The sequence below is a fragment of the Lissotriton vulgaris genome, chromosome 1_1, assembly GCF_964263255.1.
Source record: "Lissotriton vulgaris chromosome 1_1, aLisVul1.2, whole genome shotgun sequence".
NCBI lineage: Eukaryota > Metazoa > Chordata > Amphibia > Caudata > Salamandridae > Lissotriton > Lissotriton vulgaris.
In genome coordinates this window covers 183,626,604-183,643,922 of record NC_141685.1, presented here as the reverse complement: position 1 = coordinate 183,643,922, position 17,319 = coordinate 183,626,604, and the positions used below count along the sequence as shown (strand labels likewise).

General features: G+C 46.7%; 1 protein-coding gene across 2 annotated transcripts in view; it reads left to right on the top strand.

Annotated features, from left to right (window-relative positions):
* The first annotated feature begins 10,310 nt into the window (after positions 1–10,310).
* LOC147738097 (uncharacterized) overlaps positions 10,311–17,319 on the top strand; it is a 52,703-nt gene continuing 45,694 nt past the window's right edge. Inside the window, exon 1 of one of the 2 annotated variants that reach the window (XM_086952128.1) lies at positions 10,311–10,419. The gene's annotated coding sequence lies outside the window, so the exon portion shown is untranslated. The remainder of the gene's footprint in view (positions 10,420–17,319) is intronic. The other variant, XM_086952129.1, reaches the window with a different exon arrangement.

Genomic DNA, 17,319 nt, shown 5'->3' with positions numbered 1-17,319 from the left:
ACCCTCTCGTGAAGGGCCCCTGCCTCACTCATGCCCCACAGACCACACTATGATCACACACTCACCCTCTCGTGAAGGGCCCTGCCTCACTCATGCCCTACAGACCACACTATGATCACACACTCACCCTCTCGTGAAGGGCCCCCGCCTCACTCATGCCCCACAGACCACACTATGATCACACACTCACCCTCTCGTGAAGGGCCCCCGCCTCACTCATGCCCCACAGACCACACTATGATCACACACTCACCCTCTCGTGAAGGTCCCCCGCCTCACTCATGCCCCACAGACCACACTATGATCACACACTCACCCTCTCGTGAAGGGCCCCTGCCTCACACGTGCCCCACAGACCACACTGTGATCACACACTCACCCTCTCGAGAAGGGCCCCGCCCTCACTCATGCCCTACAGACCACACTATGATCTCACACTCACCCTCTCGTGAAGGGCCCCTGCCTCACTCATGCCCCACAGATCACACTATGATCACACACTCACCCTCTCGTGAAGGGCCCCTGCCTCACTCATGCCCCACAGACCACACTATGATCACACACTCACCCTCTCGTGAAGGGCCCCGCCTCACTTATGCCCCACAGACCACACTATGATCACACACTCACCCTCTCGTGAATGGCCCCGCCTCACTCATGCCCCACAGACCACACAATGATCACACACTCACCCTCTCGTGGAGGGCCCCTGCCTCACTCATCCCCTACAGACCACACTATGATCACACACTCACCCTCTCGTGGAGGGCCCCGCCTCACTCATTCATGACCCACAGACCACACTATGATCACACACTCACCCTCTCATGAAGGGCCCCGCCTCACTCATGCCCCACTGACCACACTATGATCACACACTCACCCTCTTGTGAAGGGCCCGCCTCACTCATGCCCTACAGACCACACTATGATCACACACTCACCCTCTCGTGAATGTTCCCTGCCTCACTCATGCCCCACAGACCACACTTGGATCACACACTCACCCTGTCGTGGAGGGCCCCCGCCTCACTCATGCCCTACAGATCACACTATGACCACACACTCACCCTCTCGTGGAGGGCCCCCGCCTCACTCATGCCCTACAGACCGCACTATGATCACACACTCACCCTCTCGTGAAGGGCCCCTGCCTCACTCATGCCCTACAGACCACACTATGATCACACACTCACCCTCTCGTGAAGGGCCCCTGCCTCACTCATGCCCTACAGACCACACTATGATCACACACTCACCCTCTCGTGAAGGGCCCTGCCTCACTCATGCCCTACAGACCACACTATGATCACACACTCACCCTCTCCTGAAGGGCCCCTGCCTCACTCATGCCCCACAGACCACACTAGGATCACACACTCACCCTCTCGTGAAGGGCCCCTGCCTCACTCATGCCCCACAGACCACACTATGATCACACACTCACCCTCTCATGAAGGGCCCCGCCTCACTCATGCCCCACTGACCACACTATGATCACACACTCACCCTCTTGTGAAGGGCCTGCCTCACTCATGCCCTACAGACCACACTATGATCACACACTCACCCTCTCGTGAATGTTCCCTGCCTCACTCATGCCCCACAGACCACACTTGGATCACACACTCACCCTGTCGTGGAGGGCCCCCGCCTCACTCATGCCCTACAGATCACACTATGACCACACACTCACCCTCTCGTGGAGGGCCCCCGCCTCACTCATGCCCTACAGACCACACTATGATCACACACTCACCCTCTCACTCATGCCCCACAGACCACACTATGATCACACACTCACCCTCTCGTGAAGGGCCCCCCTCACTCATGCCCCACAGAACACACTATGATCACACACTCACCCTCTCGTGGAGGGCCCCCACCTCACTCATACCCCACCGACCACACTATGATCACACACTGACCCTCTCGTGAAGGCCCCACGCCTCACTCATGCCCCACAGACCACACTATGATCACACACGCACCCTCTCGTGAAGGGCCCCATGTTTCACTCATGCCCCACAGACCATACTAAGATCACACACTCACCCTCTCGTGAAGGTCCCCGCCTCACTCATGCCCCAAGGACCACACTATGGTCACACACTCACCCTCTCGTGAAGGGCCCTGCCTCACTCATGCCCCACAGACCACTCTATGATCACACACTCAACCTCTCGTGGAGGGCCCCTGCCTCACTCATGCCCCACAGACCACACTAAGATCACACACTCACCCTCTCGTGAAGGGCCCCTGCCTCACTCATGCCCCACAGACCACACTATGATCACACACTCACTCTCTCGAGAAGGGCCCCGCCCTCACTCATGCCCTACAGACCACACTATGATCACACACTCACCCTCTCGTGAAGGGCCCCTGCCTCACTCATGCCCCACAGATCACACTATGATCACACTCAACCTCTCGTGAAGGGCCCCTGCCTCACTCATGCCCCACAGACCACACTATGATCACACACTCACCCTCTCGTGAAGGGCCCCGCCTCACTTATGCCCCACAGAACACACTATGATCACACACTCACCCTCTCGTGAAGGGCCCCTGCCTCACTCATGCCCCACAGACCACACTATGATCACACACTCACCCTCTCGTGAAGGGCCCCTGCCTCACTCATGCCCCACAGACCACACTATGATCACACACTCACCCTCTCGTGAAGGGCCCCTGCCTCACTCATGCCCTACAGACCACACTATGATCACACACTCACTAGGGCCAAGGATAGTCCGTCCAAACGGCATCCTGTGAGTATCTCGTGGCCCACCCCCTTCGGGGCCGCCGTAGGCGCCTCGAAACACAACAGCTGCTTCTTCAAGGTGTGCTCTCACGCGCAGAAGCAAATATTTATCATTCACGTTTTGCTCCGTACTGCACGCAAAACAACTTTTAATTCATGCAACAGAATCGGGCCTGTCCATTATCTGACAGGCAGTGTGACATACAAATAGTTTTTTTCACAAACTCAAGTCACATACGAAGAATCAGAATAGAAATATAATAATCAGAATAAAAACATACAATAACTGTTCACAGAACTACAAATTAATCTTATCCCCTTAACAGAATCGACTGCTTTCCCCTAAATGCTAGCATAGGACACCCTCAGCCATAGTCCTTTTCTTGGGGTTTGCGCGGAGTTTTAAGAAGTGCTTTTAAGTAATTGCACACCGAGCAATCCAACATATAAAAAATATATATATTTCGTGATTGCAGACACTGGCGGCAAGGTGTCAGTGCACACTGAAGTGAACGCCGTGGTATTAAGTGGAATAACCCGTGTCAGCAGACACTGAAATAAAAACAGGAATAAACAATGAAATACAAGTTTATCAAATGCTGAAAGGAGGCTATCCACATACACAGAATTGAAATTAATTGAAATCAATTTCATTGAAGTTGGATAAATACAGAGTTGAAATTATCAGCACTGCAGACATGGAAATGACGTAGCAGAAAGTGAAATGACAATCAGCTGCAGGCTTCTGAGGGTAAGTGCCAGAAAACACAAAAACGAAAGAATGAACAGACACCGCAGCAGCAGCAGGAAGCTACGTCAGTGGTGGAGCAGACGCTGACATGAGTGTGTGCAACACACATACATAAATGTAGCAGCAGAACCACACATACACACACAACCACACACACAACCAGAACCACACATATAACCACACACACAACCACACATACAACGACACATACAACCACAAATACAACCACACATACAACCACACACAACCACACACACACAACCACAAACAGAACCACACCATCAGTGCACACTTTCACCAAGCACAGACACCATCAGTCATCAGTGCACGCTTTCACCGGGCACAAACACCACCAGCCCTCAGTGCACGCTTTCACCAAGCACACACACACACCACCATCCATCAGTGCATGCATTCATCAGACACACCACCACCAGCCGGCAGTGCACACTTCCACCAGGCACACACACCACCAGCCATCAGTGCACAATTTCACCAGGCACACACACCACCAGCCATCAGTGCACGCTTCCACCAGGCACACACACCACCAGCCATCAGTGCACACATCAATTGTTAACCCATCCACAATTAACTATTGTAGCAATCGCAGTATGACACACTTTACTTTTAAACATATTTATCTAAAGCGCAGCATGCCACCATTGCTACAAAAATAAATATACATTTTTTTCGGCCTACAATATATAGACTTTTGTTGAAGTTACAATATTTAGCAATGCTAATAGCTCAAACTTAATTAACCTGAGACCTATTGCATTGTAAATGCTTGTTGGTAAAGCCTCATGTTAGCCACAATTTCGTACCTTGACAATTGACGGGCAATTAATTATTACGTAGTTTGCAGAGGAAATAAGAGTTTGTGTTTTAGAATAGCGCGGTTGAAATGAAGCATCATTCTTTTCTGCACCCATAGCTGAGATTGAGATTTGTATAATTGTACAGAGCGCACATTTGCAAAAGTTATTCAGACTAACTGGCCCGTCTATATTTCTTGACGCACTGGCCTCTAGATCTTCATTTTCGTCTGCTGCACAGTGTTGATCCATGAGTGAGGTCTTGTCAAGCTAAGCAAGTATCTCACAGCCCCATCAAACTTCCTTCTCAAGTGTCTCACAGCCCCATCAAACTTCCTTCTCAAGTGTCTCAGCCCCATCAAGCTTCCTTCACATGTCTCAGGCCCATCAAGCTTCCTTCTCAAGTGTCTCACAGCCCCATCAAACGTCCTTCTCAAGTGTCTCACAGCACCATCAAACTTCCTTCTCAAGTGTCTCAGCCCCATCAAGCTTCCTTCTCAAGTGTCTCACAGCCCCATCAAACTTCCTTCTCAAGTGTCTCACAGCCCCATCAAGCTTCCTTCTCAAGTGTCTCACAGCCCAGTCAAACTTCCTTCTCAAGTGTCTCAGCCCCATCAAGCTTCATTCACATGTGTCTCAGCCCCATCAAGCTTCCTTCTCAAGAGTTTGTGTTTTAGAATAGCGCGGTTGAAATGAAGCATCATTCTTTACTGCACCAATAGCTGAGATTGAGATTTGCATAATTGTACAGAGCGCACATTTGCAAAAGTGATTCAGACTAACTGGCCCGTCTATATTTCTTGACGCACTGGCCTCTAGAACTTCCTTTTCGTCGGCTGCACAGTGTTGATCCATGAGTGAGGTCTTGTCAAGCTAAGCAAGTATCTCACAGCCCCATCAAACTTCCTTCTCAAGTGTCTCACAGCCCCATCAAACTTCCTTCTCAAGTGTCTCAGCCCCATCAAGCTTCCTTCTCATGTGTCTCAGCCCCATCAAGCTTCCTTCTCTTGTGTCTCTCAGCCCCATCAAGCTTCCTTCTCAAGTGTCTCTCAGCCCCATCAAGCTTCCTTTTCGAGTGTCTCAGCCCCATCAAGCTTCCTTCTCTTGTGTCTCTCAGCCCCATCAAGCTTCCTTCTCATGTGTCTCAGCCCCATCAAGCTTCCTTCTCAAGTGTTTCTCAGCCCCATCAAGCTTCCTTTTCAAGTGTCTCAGCCCCATCAAGCTTCCTTCTCTTGTGTCTCTCAGCCCCATCAAGCTTCCTTCACATGTGTCTCAGCCCCATCAAGCTTCCTTCTCTTGTGTCTCTCAGCCCCATCACACTTCCTTTTCTTGTGTCTTCTTTGCCGCAATTAGTTTATAAATGTAGTTATATTATAAAGAGGTTGTATGTTAGTGACCTTTCATTTCAGTCGTTTCCCATTATTTTCAAAATATGTTTAGAGCCTCTCATTGTTCAAAATATAGAAATTTCTGATATTTATTACTTCCAATGCACTTCCTTCGATGGTTTTTGTAAATACAGAAAGTGCCACTCTAAGTGTCACACGTTTGTCAGCTGAATGGGACTCCTCTTCATAAGTACAATGAAACCATTGAAATGTTCTGGTTCAGACTGCAGGCCTCAGCAGTGAAGAGGCTGAACACTGCCGGTGCCTCAGAAGAATGTGTGAGATGTGGTACACAAACAAAGATGCGTAGTCCAGGTGTAGAAGTAGATCCCTCTTTATTAGCAGGTAGCTAGGTGGCAAGTTATTATTATTATTATTATTGCATTTATTGAGCGCACAGCTACCCGGAGGTTTCCCGGCGCTTGCCTTGGGAACCCGTCCTGGCTTTTCCCTGTGAGATAGCCCCTACAGGGCATCCCCAAGGTGAAAGCCAGGCATCCCGCCGCAGGGGGGCCGTTGTGGAGATTAAGCAAGCTTAATGCCCAGAGTTGCAGAGTGAGAACCCATGATTAGAGCAGGCACCAAAGCTAAAATTATCGAGTCCGTGGACATTTGAGCTCAAGACCCTGCCGCGTCGGGAATTGAACCCTGGTCCCGGGTCTGACCTCAGCTTCCGGGTCTGCCTGCTCTACACCGTGAGCCACACTTCTCCACAGGATAGGAAGTTACAAGGAGAAACCCCACCAGGAGAGAGCTACCAGCTCCTCAGCCTGAGCTGACCAACTGACAATCTCAACACAGTAAGGCACTTAAACATTCCATGATGTCATAGGACATTCTGATAAAGTGGTAGAGAGGGAAAAGACATAGAAACCATTTACTACACATCCTCTTCCATTAGCGAACAACAGCAAGTAAGAAGTTAAGACGGAGCAGAAGGATTCAGAGGAGACTGTAGACACAAGAGCTAGTCAAAGAGACAATTTGAAAAGCAGGAAACTCAAGCGTGAAGACAGAAGCAAAGGAAAATAAAAAGAGACATAGAAAGATATACATAAGATGCATAAATGGTCATCGTTGGACAAAACACAAGAATGCAAATTACATAACATGCCCATCCACCCTCCTTAATAAAACAAGGTAGCGAACCTGGCAAACCAAGTAGGGTGTAACAACTAAATGACAAAATGTGTGCAGATGGAAGTAAGCACAATAAGATGAACTAGCAACTTACACAGAAAAAAAGGAATGCCTTGCAATAAGGACTAGTGCATGACATGCACTAACAACCTCCCCTCCAAGGATACACCAAGAAAGGCAACCTTTAAACTGTGGAACAAAACAACTCCCCAAGAGAGGGTACACCAGAGAAAACTAACGCCCCTGGAACAAAGTACACAGTAGCCACACACTGACAATAGTGGCGCAACTACACCAAGAGGTAGCGCTGACAACGCACCCCGACTACCCACATAGAGTGATGCAATTTAGACCAACACAGACAACCTCCCTTAACAAAAGGGTACACCATTGAACAATGTAGAAATTGTTCAAAGCAACATCACATAATGGCAGCGCTGACCACGCACACCACCTTCCCCTGAAAAGGGTACACAAGGATAGTAATCCTTGAAACTTTTGAACAAAATAGTTACATGCGGACAACCTCCCCTAATGAAAGGGTACACCACGTTAAAAGTGTGCAACGTAACTTCTTCAAAGGGTAGCAAAAAGACACTAAGAGACTAAATGTAGGCACTGACTGGCACCACAACCTCCCCACAACCTCCCCTAAGTAAGGGTACACCGTAGAGTACTAACCCTTAGTACATAAATGGGGCATTGATTAAATTCAAACAACCTAGCTGACCAAGCAGGATTAAACACAGGAAACACCCCCTGTAAAACCAAGACAGCAACATCCCCTATGAATGTATAGGGTACACCATGAGGTAACATGACTCTAGTAAGCAAAATTTGGTACAGACTGACACCACATCCTCCCCAAAGTAAGGGTACACCATGAGGTAACATGACCCTAGTAATCAAAATTTGGCACAAACTGACACCAGAACCTCCCCAAAGTAAGGGTACACCATAGAGTAAACATGTTGCCTAAGGAAACAAAAACTGACACCCACCACTGTTAAGGAAAATGAAATCACAGATAAATATACATAATAAATAAACCCCAACACAAAAATAAAAAACATGAGCTCCGGTGAGCGATTTCTCACCCGAGGACTTCTTAGTTAGAATTGTCCATAAGTTCCACTGAGTGACAGCACAACAGGAAACGTGGGGTGAAATGCAGGCAACCTCCCACCAAGAGTTCGTCTAAAGATGGGATATCCACAGTCCCCGGGTTCCTGTAAACACCTCCTCTTGGAAACGGCAAGACTTGAATGCAACCAGTGAAGTGGAGGAAGCTTGAAAGCATCGAAATGTTTAGAAACGTAATAGGAGTCACAAAATTAATCTCTCACCCGAGTTCCTGAAAGAACCCCCTCTTGGAAAAGGCAACTCTCGAATGCACGCAGCAATGTAGAGGAAGCTCGAAAGCACTTTTCCCCGTAGAGCGCTGTAGACATACACTCCTCACTCCTCATGTCCGGACCAGGAGACAAGCCGTCGAACTCTTAAAGCAGTGGCAACAACAGACGGACTCGTACACACTGCGGAGACTTGCGCAGCAAGAGCAACCAAAATGGAGGCAAGTCGTCATGTCGGTGCTGGATGGCTCATGGCGAAGACGTGCTTTCCTGACTCGTAACGGAGAAAGCAGTGGCAGAAGAGCAGACGTCACAAAGAGCATGAAGCAGGCTCCTCGAGACAGGTAAGATTGTGCGTGCGCCATAGCGGACAGCTTGTTCAAAATGAAGAGATTAAACGGCCACAAAAAAAACGCATGGTGAAAAGACACAAAAACATCTGAAAAGTGTGCCCCACTCACAGCAACAATACCAGTAGGCTTCCACAAAGACGAGCGTAGGCTCGCGCTCAGGACCAATCTTTTAAATCGAAAGCGAATAGCTTGAAAGCAAGGGAAAGTCTCACGCTGTAAGAGTAGGTAGAGCTTGTAGAGATTGACAAAACAGATGGTGGGTAGCTGTTGAGGAAGGAAATATACTGCTAGCGCCGGTGCAACTCCGTGACAGCAAACAGAGGAAACGCTGACAAGAAAGGACGTGCCCACAGGGTGAGAGCGCACCTATCACAGAGTAGTTGTAGAGATACTGTGAACATGTAGAAAAGGCGAACTGTCAAGATGCACGAGCAGTAAAGAGATGCAGTAGGGTGATCAGGCCAGCTGAAACTCCTTAGCTTATGTGGCTGGAGGAAGTCAGTCTCCAGATGACAGCAAGACAGCAGTAACTCCTTCACAAAACAAACGCCCAGGGTACAGGCTGTCCAAGATGATTAGGACACTGGTGGGGTTTGCTGGGCGTTTCTCCGATTACAAAAGAATATAAAGTTACTTCTGTTTTAATTTTGATAGCGTCCCAAAACAGTCCTTGATTTCCTTAGTACTCAGTTACAGTCCTCTTTATGTGCAGCATAGGTTAGTCCAAGAAACGTTGCCAAAATGTGGTACACAAAAAAAGATGCGTAGTCCAGGTGTAGAAGTAGATCCCTCTTTATTAGCAGGTAGTTAGGTGGCAGGTTACAGGATAGGAAGTTACAAGGAGAAACCCCACCAGGAGAGAGCTACCAGCTCCTCAGCCTGAGATGACCAACTGACAATCTCAACACAGTAAGGCACTCAAACATTCCATGATGTCATAGGACATTCTGATAAAGTGGTAGAGAGGGAAAAGACATAGAAACCATTTACCACATGAGAACCACTGACTCCAAGAACACGGGCCGTCTCATAACTGCGCATGCGCAGGACCACGGGTCATCACTGCGCATGTGCGGAGCGAAGATACTACTTCCTATCGCAGATTAGACACACTGCGCCTCGGAAAGGAATGTGCGCCATTGTATAAATAAGAACCACCGACTCCAAGAACATGGTGTGTCTCATAACTGCGCATGCGCAGGACCGTGCATCATCACTACGCATGTGCGGAGCGAAGACATTACTCATATCTGCTCACATACATTAGTGCTGTAGTGCCTCGCAGCCCGTGTATCAAAGCTCATACAGTCACATTGTTTTCCTTGAAGGAAGTCAGGTGAGGGCATCTCTTTATCATGGCTCTCCTGCTCCTGACCTCCCCCGCCCCACAAACAACATGAGACATCTCATATTTGCGCATGCGCAGGACCGCGTGTCATTCCTGCGCATGTGCGGAGCGAAGATACTATTTCTCGTGCTCCTGACCTCCCCCGCCCCCCAAATAACATCATGAAGGCGTCTCATAACAGCGCACGTGCGGAGCGAAGATACTACTTCCTATCGCTCTCGTGCTCCTGACCTCCCCCGCCCCCCAAACAATATGACCGCGTCTCATACCTGCGCATGCGCCGGACCGCGCGTCTTCCCTGCTCATGTGCGGAGAGAAGACTCTGCTTCATATCGCTCTCGTGCCTCTGGCCTCCCCACCGCCCCCCAAACAACATCATGGCGGCGTCTCTGAGGCCAAGGAGCTGAGAGGCCCAAACAGAGCCCTGCTGCAGCCCCGGCGGGGACCAAGAGGTTAAAAATGATCCTGTCCAGAGAGCAGCGGTGGGCATCTGTTGGAGGTATTTCTTCGTTCTTTGTCGAATGACATTATCACCAGAATTGAGTTATCTTCTGTCTTCATAAGTGGCCCTGCTTTAAAATAGGAACTACTGCAGCCATCCAGAATGTGAACACATTTTGTGTCTGTAAAGGAAATTAATCTCGGTGAAAACTTTTGTCAAAAGCGTCCTTACTTTGCACTGGAGGGCAATGGTTTATGACCAGGGCCGGTTACAAGAAGAAGTTATGAAAACGGAAAATGCAAGAAAAAAACAATTGAGCTTTCTTTAATGATTTACAAAGTGTCAAACATAAACCACTGACATTTTACTCATAAATACCCTGAAAGCCTATAAATGTCACACATGGGCAAACTGAAAACCTGTCCACTCTGCCCAAACCATCCAGAAACCAGAGCACCCACCCCGAACTTAAACAACTTACTGAAACTACAGAAAATGAGTTAACTGGCTGCTGAGATCCAGTTTCTCTGTGCAGGGAGAGACACACAGCAGACTAATGACAGGGCTCCCCCTCACGCAGTTAAATAACATCCTCAAGTGGCAATTGCTCCGACCCACTGCCATCACCTGTCAACCTGGTGTAGTCAATACCAATTTTGCTTAATCTGCATGGTGGGGGTGAGATTATGTCTCGTTAGTGTCCTTACATTTCTGGTGCTTTTAAGCAATTTTAAGATACAATTAGAGCTTTTCGTTGCTCAGTGGATAGTAATTTATAATATTTGTTTGTTTCCTTCATCTTCATTGCTTGATTTTGCTCGCAAGAAAGTGTCACTCATAGTCTTTGAAATGTCATTCATTATTACACAAAAATTATAAAAATGTCACACATCGCAACCTATGAGCTATGCTGCTCAATACACAATTTTTTTTAGGGTAAAGGAGTTAGGTCCTTAAAGTGTGGGGATGGCTGGACCTTATATATACGTTTCTTTGGAAAAATGCCAACCCACTTTGTTTGGTTTGCTCTGAATTATAAGCAACAGATCAATATTAATTTTGATGTGTTAGGTATATTTATTTTTACCTTACCTTTAGATTCTCTTTTTTGAAAAAATCATTGGTTTCTATGTCAGAAAAACAACACAACATATATAACACATATGTAAATCAACTTATACACAACATTTACCAAAAAACATTATTACATACATATATACATTCACTATACACAACATGACTTATGCATATCTATTTTTGACTGTTCCAAAGGCAAATATCAGCTCCTCGCTTTATTAACCATCAGTGATTTACAATGAAAGGAACAGTAGTGAACAAAGTCACGATCAACCGGAGATAGCACACAACATTAATTCTGTGAGTCAATGGTTATAAATATTTTTAAATTTTATCTCCGTTCTGCCGACGCGTTTCGAACACCATACAGCAGTTATGGGTTCTCCTCAGGGCCTTGTCACTTCTATCTTTCATGTAGCCGTAGTCGTCCTATGTCTGATTCTAGGTCTTTTGAGCTGCAATCTTTTCGTATCTTTTTGTGTCCGTGTCTGGGCGTCTCCCTATGGCTCGGAAACACTTGTCACCTTATTAGGTCCACCGATAGCTTTGGGAGCGTCTCACTCCATGTTCACTTTATTTTGTATGCGCGGGCAATCTTGTTTACAACGGTCCTCCGGACTCTCGTTATGTGTGCCGCGTTGTTCCTTTCGGATTACTCTCCAGTGGGTACACTCTTAACACCTTACTGTAGCTCTTCCTCACTTCCATAGTGAAGTGAGGAAGAGCTACAGTAAGGTGACAAGTGTTTGCGAGCCATAGGGAGACGCCCAGACACGGACACAAAAAGATACAAAAAGATTGCAGCTCAAAAGACCTAGAATCAGACATAGGACGACTACGGCTACATGAAAGATAGAAGTGACAAGGCCCTGAGGAGAACCCATAACTGCTGTATGGTGTTCGAAACGCGTCGGCAGAACGGAGATAAAATTAAAAAATATTTATAACCATTGACTCACAGAATTAATGTTGTGTGCTATCTCCGGTTGATCGTGACTTTGTTCACTACTGTTCCTTTCATTGTAAATCACTGATGGTTAATAAGGCGAGGAGCTGATATTTGCCTTTGGAACAGTCAAAAATAGATATGCATAAGTCATGTTGTGTATAGTGAATGTATATATGTATGTAATAATGTTTTTTGGTAAATGTTGTGTATAAGTTGATTTACATATGTGTTATATATGTTGTGTTGTTTTTCTGACATAGAAACCAATGATTTTTTCAAAAAAGAGAATCTAAAGAGAAGGTAAAAATAAATATACCTAACACATCAAAATTAATATTGATCTGTAGCTTATAATTCAGAGCAAACCAAACAAAGTGGGTTGGCATTTTTCCAAAGAAAAGCTCAATACACAATGGCACAATCTTACAGTTTCATGTGCTTCGCTATTCTCAGCGCATGCGCAGTCATAGCCACTTGTAACATACCGTGTGTCCTGCGTATGCGCAGCTACAGCTCATCAGAATTGTTGTCCTGGCGGCGCCTCCAGAGCCCGAGTCCCTCGGTGTGCCCCCTCCCCTCCGCCAGGCTCCACTGCCCCCCCCTCAGGGCAGCTCCTCCCTCGCCGCCTCTCGCAGGCCGAACGCACAAAAGAGTTAAGGTATGACATGACCTCGAGGCAGCGGTCAAGAGCATTAAAGTATAAAAACTGAAAGGAGCCGGGGCCTGTGGATGTGGGGACGGGGCCTGTGGGGGGCGGGGCCTGTGGGGGGCGGGGGATGTTTGTAGGGGCACGGTCTGTGTATGCTGGGGTGGAGTCTGAGTCAGTGGGCGGGGTCAGTGGATGAGGGCGGGGTCAAAACAATAAACCTGCCCAGCCTGGGGGCATTCAATGGCTATTTCCAGAGTGCGTATGAATGCACCTCCTCTGCCAGGGGCGGGTCCGGGCGGCAGCACCGCGGCGGCATTCCTACCACCCACTACAGGTTAGGTTGGGAACTGCAAGGGGCGGGGCCTGTGGGGGCGGGGCCTGTGAGTGGGAATGCGCCTCCTCTGCCGGGGGCGGGGCCTGTGGGTGTGGGTTGGGGTCTGTGGGGCATGGTCAGTGAATGTTGGAGCGGGGCCTGTGGTGTGAATGCTCCTCCTCTGCCGGGGGCAGGTCCGGCCGGGCCGAGCTGCGCTCTCGCTGGCGGCGGCACCGCAGCGACATTCTTACCACCCACCACAGAACTTAGGTTGGGAACTGCATAGGGGCGGGTTTGGGGGTGTGGTCTGTGGGTGGGGGCGGGTCTGGGTTTGGGGGGGGGGGGTCTGTTAATGAGAGCGGGGTCAAAACAATAAACCTGCCCAGACTGGAGGCCCTGTGCGACCAGCATTTGGAACTCGCTTCCTCTGTACCTCCACACTGCCACCTCTTTCCGCATCTTCCGAAAGGATTTTAAAACTCTTCTCTTTCATAGACACGGCTACCAATAACTCTGACTGTTTCGTGTTCCTCACTGGAGAACTAGTTTGTCCTTACGCTTAAATTGTGGAATGTGTTTTTTTGGGACCATAATCGCGCCAACTTTAGTTTGCATTGTGTAATTTTTGGCGGATTTATACTCTGTAAATATGTTACCATAATATCTAATCTTATATACTTCGCTCTATTGTAAAGCGCTCTGACACCTCTGGGTAAAGCATGTGCTATCGAAAAATGCCTAAATAAATCCAATGCGCTGCGACCAGGCTGTTGGAGACTCTTCGTGGCCTTGGGGCTCCCAGTCACACGTCCTCAGGTCTGTAGACTAAAGACTGTCTGCTGCTTGCAACTCAGAACTGTCGATTCCTCAGGCTCCAGCAGGCTGCTTTTGGAGGCTTCAGGCATGATAATGAATGCCGCCGTAGTCGCCGAATCTCAAGTTGCACATTCTTACCTTTCTCCTGGGCCACTGCAACCACGGACTTTACCCATTAACTGACCACATCTATAAATGATGTATTTGACACAAATGTGTCCACATGAGCATCTTTTAATTTGGCTGATCTGGGGCGTGCCATGTAATAGCAATTCCCCTATATTATATCTCTAGGCACTTTTAACATATGCTTTTCACAATAAATACATCCGACCGTATGTTTTTGCATAGCTTTTCTTAATAAACAGATCTGGCATATTGCCTTTAAATTATTTCAGGGAGCTAGCAGCTAAGCTGAAGCCTTTTGAAAAATGTACATCCTGTTTGCCTCAGCTTCTCACTCTCCTGCGGTTTGCCCAGTACTGCGGCGGGCTGGGCAGCGCTCCAAGTTGGCAGACTGTAGTTACTTTAAGTAGTTATGATAATTTATTAGCAGACAGCTGAGATTATCCGTGTTGGGGCCTCTCACATCCTGGTTGATACAGTCGGGTCCCACACAGGCCTCGAAAAATCTTAAAAATGTTAGAAGACTTGTAGGGCAAGTGACTCAAATAATCTACTCAACCTAATTATAATGCTCTTGACCCCTAAATTGATTTCAAATGATGTGATCCTGGGCAAGTATTTTAATTTCCGCAGGATAAGACTTGAAACCTTTTTTCAAGAATAAACCTTAGCTTGTACTTTAGTCAAGGGCACACAGATTTGAAATTGGAATTATCTTTTAATTCCCAACCACGTTGTATCCCCCCCTGAGGTTTTGGCCCGAAGATGCTGAAGAGGGGCTCTTTGGCAGATATCTTTTGTTCCTTGCCGGTTGGTGCAGTGGAGGTAAGGGACCTAAAAAGTGTAGATGTGGTGTAATGGAAAGTGATTAAAATAGGTTGGGTAGTCCAAAGAATTACTTTTACTCAGGTTGGCTCCTCCCCTGGTTAAAAGGAAGAGTGGCGACTATCTGAAGTAATGGTTTGGGATAACTGCGCTCTACTCTTAAGGGGTCGACATGTTTGATGCCTCATAGTCTGGAGGATCAGTGGCGATTCATCAGGACCTAGTGAAAAACGATCAGTTCGAATGTTACATGCATATTGTGCTGTGTGTTATGTACAGACCCCCCAGGATATAGCGGCATGGGTTAGTAAATTTAGCCGCACAGATATGGAAATTTAGCTGCAAAAATATGGCAATTTAGCGGCATTTTTGCAGCACTTTATTTTACTCATAATCTATCATTTTCAGCCTTATATCAATGGAAACTGTTTTAGCAGAGTATTCCGCTTTGAAATAGGCAACCTGGGATGTGGAACAGAGGAAGCAGCCCACAGGTGAAGGCTGTTATTCCTTGGAATGCAATCCTCCATTTGATTTAGTATAGGTTCTGAGAAGCCCATCAAAGATGGCCTGGTAGCAGAGCATCCCATAGGAAATGGCATTCCAGAACCTACCTTAGTGAAATTAAATATTTGCCTAAATTCACACAATTTCAGCAGGGAAGCCACGATTTTATCCACATTTTCTGGTTTCACTCTGTACAAAATAGCAAGTAAGTGGGCATCAATTTGTCTTTCCTTATGTTAAGACGTTTTTTTTAGTTTTAGCCTCCTAGTGCATTCTTCTGTAGTGTTTTCAATTATAGCTCCAACTTGACCCGAAGGTATTGAAGCTCTTCACATGTGCACCAGTCACACTACACAATTACAACACAAACACATGCATTGTTTATAGACATAGGGAGATTAAGTGACGTGCCCAGAATCACAGGATGACGAGCCACAATTTCCTAGTGTATTAAAGCAAATCTAACTCAGCAACTGTCTAAATTGGTTAACATCCTGGAAGATATGCTCTCTGCCCTGTCTGCCACACAGGGAGATCTAATACCTCCTCTGACACAAGTGCTTCCAGCACACCTGCCCCTATTCCTCCATGTACATCCATTCCAACCTATGACCTCATTCCACCACCTGACCCCACTCAAAGCACTCACACTGTCCCAAGTCCACCCAATGTCTTCGGGTGACCCAATTCCTCCACTTCCTTCAACTATTCCGCATTTCCCTAAATTATCCCAAAACCCTAAACCTCACCATTTCCATAAACATTCTTTCCCAGTAGACCCAGGGTATGCCCCCATAAAAGTCTTAAAATCCCTACCCAGGCCCAAAAAGTAGGACTTTCATATGTCCTAAGAGAGGGCCATTAATACAAAGGTGAATTTTGAACGTTTTTTAAAAGGTAAATCCGTGGTAAGTTAAAAAAAATCACATTACACAACAAACTACAGAATGCAACAGACCATAATATTACTTAGAACAGCACCGCCTGAATCTTCTGTAATTCTAATGACCAAAATACATGTTTCTTTCATATTAGGCAATATCCAACATTCTGAAATATGGTCATGGTCATTTTTCACTTGTCTATTAAGAGTCTGTTGAACTTACGCCAAGACAGAGGGCTGGAACCTTATTAGAAAAGGAGGTCTGAGAGCATTATAATCTTCAGGTATGGCCTTAAAACTATCAGTCAGAGTTGAGTGAATCAATCTGAAGCTGATGGTTTAATTGTATTCCTAATTAGGGAATCAATCAATTCAGATATCAGAACACCTTTACAATATTTCATTTCAGAAAAGGTCGCAATTTCAGACATTAGCTTCAAATTAAATATTTCCAACCAGGTACTTGGTTTAACAATTCATTATTTTATTTTTCACTTTGACTTTTTCATAATTCCGAATTTTAATTCTCATATCTTCAATATGTCTGTAGAGATAAATTAACTGTAGCATTTTAATTAAAGGGGCACTGTTTCCGCGACATAGAATGAAACATGTAAACCTTGAGCAACCTAGGATATGGCCTAATTTTAATTTGTACAAACAGGGGGAGGTTACATAACATAATATATATTTATATTGCCAGATACCAAGCTGGCTACTCTTGATTTCACTCCATGCCGTTTTCTTCTACCTATCTACACTTCCTAGCTCTTTTATCACACTTGTGCAGATTATTCTTAATTCCCACGGTC